Source organism: Lolium perenne, chromosome 2 (genome assembly GCF_019359855.2).
Source record: "Lolium perenne isolate Kyuss_39 chromosome 2, Kyuss_2.0, whole genome shotgun sequence".
In the NCBI taxonomy this organism is placed as follows: domain Eukaryota; kingdom Viridiplantae; phylum Streptophyta; class Magnoliopsida; order Poales; family Poaceae; genus Lolium; species Lolium perenne.
The window spans coordinates 113,457,389-113,466,847 of NC_067245.2; positions in this window are offsets into that span (position 1 = coordinate 113,457,389).

Sequence of the window (9,459 nt, forward strand, 5' to 3'; positions counted from 1 at the left end):
CCAATGTTGGAAAAAATTTCAGCAGTTTTATCACAGGCAGTTTCAGCAGTTTTAGCAGTTTCAGGCAGTTTTTCGCGCTTTGCATTTGAAGTGGAAACATTGCTCACACCAATTCTGTTACCATTATTAGTAGGAGGTGCAGCAACATGTGTAGAATTAGCATTACTAGTGGTGGTAATAGTCCAGACTTTAGCTATATTATCTTCTTTTTCATTTTCTTCTCTTTCCCACCTAGCACGCAATTCGGCCATCAATCTTATATTCTCATTAATTCTAACTTGGATGGCATTTGCTATAGTAACAATTTTATTATTATGATTTTCATTAGGAATAACTTTCGATTTCAAAAGATCAACATCAGCAGCAAGACTATCGACTTTAGAAGCAAGTATATCAATTTTCCCAAGCTTTTCTTCAATAGATTTGTTAAAAGCAGTTTGTGTACTAATAAATTCTTTAAGCATGGCTTCAAGTCCAGGGGGTGTGTTCCTATTATTGTTGTAAGAATTCCCATAAGAATTACCATAGCCGTTGCCATTATTATAAGGATATGGCCTATAGTTGTTACTAGAATTGTTCCGGTAAGCATTGTTGTTGAAATTATTATTTTTAATGTAGTTCACATCAACATGTTCTTCTTGAGCAACCAATGAAGCTAACGGAACATTATTAGGATCAACATTAGTCCTACCATTCACAAGCATAGACATAATAGCATCAATCTTATCACTCAAGGAAGAGGTTTCTTCGACAGAATTTACCTTCTTACCTTGTGGAGCTCTTTTCGTGTGCCATTCAGAGTAATTGATCATCATATTATCAAGAAGCTTTGTTGCTTCACCAAGAGTGATGGACATAAAGATACCTCCAGCAGCTGAATCCAATAGGTTCCACGAAGAAAAATTCAGTCCTGCATAAAAGGTTTGGATGATCATCCAAGTAGTCAGTCCATGGGTTGGGCAATTTTTAACCAAAGATTTCATTCTTTCCCATGCTTTTGCAACATGCTCATTATCCAATTGTTTAAAATTCATTATGCTAGTCCTTAAAGATATAATTTTAGCAGGGGGATAATATCTACCAATAAAAGCATCCTTGCATTTAGTCCATGAATCAATACTATTCTTAGGCAGAGATAGCAACCAATCTTTAGCTCTTCCTCTTAATGAGAAAGGGAACAATTTTAATTTTATAATGTCACCATCTACATCTTTATACTTTTGCATTTCACAAAGTTCAACAAAATTATTGAGATGGGCAGCAGCATCATCAGAACTAACACCAGAAAATTGCTCTCGCATAACAAGATTCAGTAAAGCAGGTTTAATTTCAAAGAATTCTGCTGTAGTAGCAGGTGGAGCAATAGGTGTGCATAAGAAATCATTATTATTTGTGGTTGTGAAGTCACACAACTTAGTATTTTCAGGAGTACCCATTTTAGCAGTAGTAAGTAAAGCGAACTAGATAAAGTAAATGCAAGTAACTAATTTTTTTGTGTTTTTGATATAGAGTGCAAGATAGCAAATAAAGTAAAACTAGCAACTAATTTTTTTGTATTTTGATTTAATGAAGCAAACAAAGTAGTAAACAAAAGTAAAGCAAGACAAAAACAAAGTAAAGAGATTGTATTGTGGAGACTCCCCTTGCAGCGTGTCTTGATCTCCCCGGCAACGGCGCCAGAAAAAGAGCTTGATACGCGTACAGCACGCGTCCGTTGGGAACCCCAAGAGGAAGGTGTGATGCGTACAGCGGCAAGTTATCCCTCAGTAAGAAACCAAGGTTTATCGAACCAGTAGGAGCCAAGAAGCACGTTGAAGGTTGATGGCGGCGAGATGTAGTGCGGCGCAACACCAGGGATTCCGGCGCCAACGTGGAACCTGCGCAACACAACCAAAGTAATTTGCCCCAACGAAACAGTGAGGTTGTCAATCTCACCGGCTTGCTGTAACAAAGGATTAGATGTATAGTGTGGATGATGATTGTTTGCAGAGAACAGTAGAACAATTGCAGTAGATTGTATTCGATGTAAAAGAATGGACCGGGGTCCACAGTTCACTAGAGGTGTCTCTCCCATAAGATAAATAGCATGTTGGGTGAACAAATTACAGTTCGGCAATTGACAAATAGAGAGGGCATGACCATGCACATACATGATATGATGAGTATAGTGAGATTTAATTGGGCATTACGACAAAGTACATAGACCGCTATCCAGCATGCATCTATGCCTAAAAAGTCCACCTTCGGGTTATCATCCGAACCCCTTCCAGTATTAAGTTGCAAACAACAGACAATTGCATTAAGTATGGTGCGTAATGTAATCAATAACTACATCCTCGGACATAGCATCAATGTTTTATCCCTAGTGGCAACAGTACATCCATAACCTTAGAGGTTTCTGTCACTCCCCCAGATTCACGGAGACATGAACCCACTATCGAGCATAAATACCCCCTCTTGGAGTTACTGGCAAAAACTTGGCCAGAGCCTCTACTAATAACGGAGAGCATGCAAGATCATAAACAACACATAGATATAAATTGATAATCAACATAACATAGCATTCTCTATTCATCGGATCCCAACAAACACAACATATAGCATTACAGATAAATGATCTTGATCATGTTCGGCAGCTCACAAGATCCGACAATGAAGCATAATGAGTAGAAGACAACCATCTAGCTACTGCTATGGACCCATAATCCAGGGGTAGACTACTCACTCATCACTCCGGAGGCGACCAGGGCGGTGTAGAGTCCTCCGGGAGATGAATCCCCTCTCCGGCAGGGTGCCGGAGGCGATCTGCTGAATCCCCCGAGATGGGATTGGTGGCGGCGGCGTCTCTGGAAGGTTTTCCGTATCGTGGCTCTCGGTACTGGGGGTTTCGCGACGAAGGCTATTTGTAGGCGGAAGGGCAGAGTCGGGAGAGTCACGAGGGGCCCACACGCTAGGGTGGCGCGGCCAGGGCTTGGGCCGCGCCGCCCTACTGTGGCGCCGCCTCATGGCCTCACTTCGTTAGCTCTCCGGTCTTCTGGAAGCTTCGTGTGAAAATAGGCCCCTGGGCGTTGATTTCGTCCAATTCCGAGAATATTTCCTTACTAGGATTTCTGAAACCAAAAACAGCAGAAAACAGCAACTGGCTCTTCGGCATCTCGTTAATAGGTTAGTTCCAGAAAATGCATAAATATGACATAAAGTATGCATAAAACATGTAGATATCATCAATAATGTGGCATGGAACATAAGAAATTATCGATACGTCGGAGACGTATCACCCCTCCGGCTCTCCTTCGGTGTTCTGGAACATTCCGGGGAAAATAAGGACTTGGGCTTTTGTTTCGTCGAATTCCGAGAATATTGCCCGAACAGCCTTTCTGGAACCAAAAACAACAGAAAACAGGAACTGGCACTATGGCATCTCGTTAATAGTTTAGTTCCGGAAAATGCATAAAATCATTATAAAGTGTGAGCAAAACATGTAGGTGTTGTCATAAAACTAGCATGGAACATCATAAATTATAGATACGTTGGAGACGTATCAAGCATCCCCAAGCTTAGTTCCTACTCGCCCTCGAGTAGGTAAACGATAACAAGGATAATTTATGAAGTGACATGCTACCAACATAATCTTGATCAATACTATGGTAAAGCATATAAGATGAATGAAGTGATTCAAAGCAATGGTAAAGACAATGACTAAACAACTGAATCATATAGCAAAGACTTTTCATGAATAGTACTTTCAAGACAAGCATCAATAAGTCCTACATAGGAGTTAACTCATAAAGCAAAAAATTCTTAGTAGAAAGTTTTGAAGCAACACAAAGGAAGATATAAGTTTCAGCAGTTGCTTTCAACTTCAACATGTATATCTCATGGATAATTGTCAACACAAAGTAATATGATGAATGCAAATAAGCAAGTATGTAGGAATCAATGCACACAGTTGACACATGTGTTTGCTTCTAAGATAGAAAGAAGTAGGTAAACTAACTCAACATAAAGTAAAAGAAGGGCCCTTCGCAGAGGGAAGCATGGATTACTATTTTTGTGCTAGAGCTTTTATTTTGAAAACATAGAAACAATTTTGTCAACAGTAGTAATAATTCATATGTGTTATGCATAAGACATCCTATAAGTTGCAAGCCTCATGCATAGAATACCAATAGTGCTCGCACCTTGTCCTAATTAGCTTGGATTTACATGGATTATCATTGCATAGCATATGTTTCAACCAAGTGTCACAAAGGGGTACCTCTATGCCGCCTGTACAAAGGTCCAAGGAGATAGATCGCATTTGATTTCTCGTTTTTGATAGATTTCAACTAAGGACATCCATACCGGGACAACATAGAAAACAGATAATGGACTCCTCTTTAATGCATAAGCATTCAACAACAGATAATATTCTCATAAGAGATTGAGGATTGATGTCCAAACTGAAACTTCCACCATGATTCATGGCTTTGGTTAGCGGCCCAATGTTCTTTTCTAACAATATGCATACTCAAACCATTTGATCATGATAAATCACCCTTACTTCAGACAAGACGAACATGCATAGCAACTCACATGATATTTAACAAAGGTGTAATAGTTGATGGCGTCCCCAGAAACATGGTTACCGCTCAACAAGCAACTTATAAGAAATAAGATACATAAGCTACATATTCTTTACCACAATAGTTTTTAAGCTATTTTCCCATGAGCTATATATTACAAAGACAAGGAATGAAATTTTAAAGGTAGCACTCAAGCAATTTACTTTGGAATGGCAGAGAAATACCACGTAGTAGGTAGGTATGGTGGACACAAATGGCATAGGTTTTTGGCTCAAGGTTTTGGATGCACGAGAAGTATTCCCTCTTAGTACAAGGCTTTGGCTAGCAAGGTTGTTTGAAGCAAACACAAGTATGAACCGGTACAGCAAAACTTACATAAGAACATATTGCAAGCATTATAAGACTCTACACTGTCTTCCTTGTTGTTCAAACACCTCAACGGAAAATACCTAGACTTTAGAGAGACCAATCATGCAAACCAAATTTCAACAAGCTCTACAACAATTCTTCATTAATAGGTGCAAAGTACATGATGCAAGAGATTAAACATGATCTATTGAGCAAAAAAATTGCCAAGTATCAAATTATTCAAGACATTATACCAATTACCACATGAAGCATTTTCTGTTTCCAACCAAATAACAATGAACGAAGCAGTTTCAACCTTCGCCATGAACATTAAAAGTAAAGCTAAGAACACCAGTGTTCATATGAACGAGCGGAGCGTGTCTCTCTCCCACACAAGCATGATAGGATCAGATTTTATTCAAACACAAACAAAAATAAAAACATATAGATGCTCCAAGTAAAGCACATAAGATGTGACGGAATAAAAATATAGTTTCACTAGAGGTGACCTGATAAGTTGTCGATGAAGAAGGGGATTCCTTGGGCATCCCCAAGCTTAGATGCTTGAGTCTTCTTGAAATATGCAGGGATGAACCACGGGGGCATCCCCAAGTTTAGACTTTTCACTCTTCTTGATCATATTGTATCCTCCTCCTCTCTTGATCCTTGAAAACTTCCTCCACACCAAACTCAAAACAAACTCATTAGAGGGTTAGTGCATAATCAAAAATTCACATATTTAGAGGTGACATAATCATTCTTAATACTTCTGGACATTGCTCAAAGCTACTGAAAGTTAATGATACGAAGAAATCCATCCAACATAGCAAAAGAGGCAATGCGAAATAAAAGGCAGAATCTGTCAAAACAGAACAGTCCGTAAATACGAATTTTTTAGGGGCACTTAACTTGCTCAGATGAAAAAGCTCAAATTGAATGAAAGTTGCGTACATATCTGAGGATCACGCAAGTAAATTGGCAGATTTTTCTGAGTTACCTACAGAGAGTCCTTCTCAAATTTGTGACACCAAGAAATCTGTTTATGCGCAGTAATCCAAATCTAGTATCAACCTTACTATCAAAGACTTTACTTGGCACAACAATGCAATAAAATAAATATAAGGAGAGGTTGCTACAGTAGTAACAACTTCCAAGACACAACAAAATAGTAGCAAAAAATGAAAACATGGGTTATCTCCCAAGAAGTGCTTTCTTTATAGCCATTAAGATGGGCTCAGTAATTTCAATGATGCTCACATAAGAATGAGAGTTGAAGCAAAGAGAGCATCAAAAAGCAAGTATAAAACAAATTTATGCCTAACCCACTTCCTATGAAAAGGAATCTTGTAAATAAACAAGTTCATGAAGGACAAAGTGACAAGCATAGAAAGATAAAACATGAGTAAATTCAAAATTTTCAACATGTAGAGAGGTATTTTAGTAACATGAAAATTTCTACAACCATATTTTCCTCTCTCATAATAATTTCCAGTAGCATCATGAACAAACTCAACAATATAACTATCACATAAAGCATTCTTATCATGAGTCTCATGCATAAAATAATTACTACTTCCAACATAAGCATAGTCATTCTTATTAATTGTAGTGGGAGCAAATTCAACAAAGTAGCTATCATTATTATTCTCATCAAAAAAGTAGCTATCATTATTATTCTCATCACCATAATCATCAAATATAGGAGTCATAGAATAATCATAATAAACTTTATCCTCCATAGTAGGTGGCACCAAAATACCACTATCATTATAATCATCATAAATGGGAGGCAAAGTATCATCAAAGAAAATTTTCTCCTCAAAACTTGGGGGACTAAAAATATCATGCTCATCAAAACCAGCTTCCCCAAGCTTAGAATTTTCCATAGCATTAGAAACAATGGTGTTCAAAGCATTCATACTAATAACATTGCCATTAGCATGCATATAAAGTTCCATAGGTTTTTTAATTTTCTCTTCAAACACCTCATGTCCTAACTCAAGATAAATTTCATAAAGATCTCTAATTTTTTTGTTGTTTTCCATTAAGCCTAACTAGTGAAATAAAAACAAGAAACAAAAAGATATAATTGCAGGATCTAAAGGAAATAGCTTCAAGCACTCACACACCGGCAACAGTGCTAGGAAATAGCTTAGTAGTCGGAGGACGTGAATACCTTTTACCTTACCTGCCCGGCAACGGCGCCAGAAAATAGCTTGATGTCTACGCATGCTTCTATTCCTGTAGACAATGTTGGGCCTCCAAGAGCAGAGGTTTGTAGAACAGCAGCAAGTTTCCCTTAAGTGAATCACCCAAGGTTTATCGAACTCAGGGAGGTAGAGGTCAAAGATATCCCTCTCAAGCAACCCTACAATTACGATACAAGAAGTCTCTTGTGTCCCCAACACACCTAATACACTTGTCAGATGTATAGGTGCACTAGTTCGGCGAAGAGATAGTAAAATACAAGTAATATGGATGATTGTAAGTAGTAATTGCAATCTGAAATAAAGATGGCAGCAAGCAAACATGTAACAGAACTTGTTGGAAACGGTGTTTCAATGCTTAGAAACAAGGCCTAGGGATCATACTTTCACTAGTGGACTCTCTCAACATTGATCACATAACTGAATAAATAAATGCTACTTTCTACACTCTCTTGTTGGATAACGAACACCATTCATTGTGTAGGGCTATAAAAGCACACCTCAAGCCGGAGTAAACAAGCTCCACAACATCCGAAGTTCATAATTAAGTAACCTCTAGAGTGCATAATAGACCATTGCAATTTAGACCGAGTACTAACATAGCATACACACTGTCAACAATAGCTATGAAAGGGGGAATAGATCGCATCAATACTATCATAGTAATAGTTAACTTCATAATCTACAAGAGATTACAATCATAACCTACGCCAAGTACTACATGATGCACACACTGTCAACATTACATCATGGAGGAGGAATAGACTACTTTAATAACATCACTAGAGTAGCACATAGATTAATAGTGATACAAAGCTCATGATCACATAAAGATCACACCATGGGAGAGAGAGATGAACCACATAGCTACCGGTAGAGCCCTCAGCCTCGGGGGAGAACTACTCCCTCCTCATCATGGGAGACAGCGATGGCGATGAAGATGGCGGTGGTGTCGATGGAGATGACTCCAGGGGCAATTCCCCGTCCCGGCGGTGTGCCGGAACAGAGACTTCTGTCCCCCGAAACGGAGTTTCGCGATGGCGGCGGCGCCCCTGGAGTCTTTCTGGAGTTTCGTCAATTGGTATCGAGTTTTTAGGTCACGAGGGACTTTATAGGCGAAGAGGCGGAGTCGGAGGGGCAACAGGGCGCCCTCACCACATGGCGGCGCGGCCAGGGTGGGACCCGCGGCCCCCTATGGTGTGGGTCCCCCTTGGCCCCCCTCCGGCTCTCCTTCGGTGTTCTGGAACATTCCGGGGAAAATAAGGACTTGGGCTTTTGTTTCGTCGAATTCCGAGAATATTGCCCGAACAGCCTTTCTGGAACAAAAATCAACAGAAAACAGGAACTTGCACTATGGCATCTCGTTAATAGGTTAGTTCCGGAAAATGCATAAAATCATTATAAAGTGTGAGCAAAACATGTAGGTATTGTCATAAACTAGCATGGAACATCAGAAATTATAGATACGTTGGAGACGTATCACACCCGATAAAACTTTTTTGCACTCCAGGATCATGCCCGGGGACTTGATTCTGTGTAGGGTAACGTTGTTTTGCCATCGGCAGTTAACCAGCAAAAGTTGGGCACGTTACTCATTATCCCTTACGCGTTGAAACCTTACTGAAGAATACAAGCCCCGGCGCAAATGTGTCGGATGTCCCAAAAAGACTTGAAGAAAGCTTCGGCAGAAAAAGACATCGAGTGGTACAACTTGAGTCTACGCACGGATTGCAAGCATCTGCACCTAGCTCGGGGGCTACTCCCATTGGGAGCGCTGGACGCGCACCCGATAGAAGAAGAAGATGATGTTACAAGATGAACAAGAACAATCAAGGAGAAGATCATTAGGTGGAGGCATGCTTTAGTCTCTACCCAAAATATCTTCAGCTAGACACTCGGGGACTACTGACGTGGGCATTACCCTTCGGGTAACTGATATTGCCCTATCATGTACGGCTCAACTGGAGGCCCATAAAGATACCCGATGGCAAGGTGGGCCATTAGGACGGTGCTGGAGAAGATTCCTTGAAGAACAAGACAGAGAGGAGCCGAACAAGGAAAGTTTAGAGCTAGGTTTTTTGTAAACCTAGTCATACCCGGACAAATCTCTTGAGACCTGGCCTCCTATATAAAGGCCAAGAGAGGGGCTGCCGAGGGACACAATCAATCTTAGCAACTTTAGCCACCAGAAGTCTAGAGCTAGGTCGCCGTAGCATTTAGCCTCTCGACAAGATTACAGTCGAAACCTTCGGCACCCCATTGTAACCCAATATTCTCATAATCAAGATCAGACAGGCAGGACGTAAGGGTTTTACCTCATCGAGGGCCCCGAACCTGGG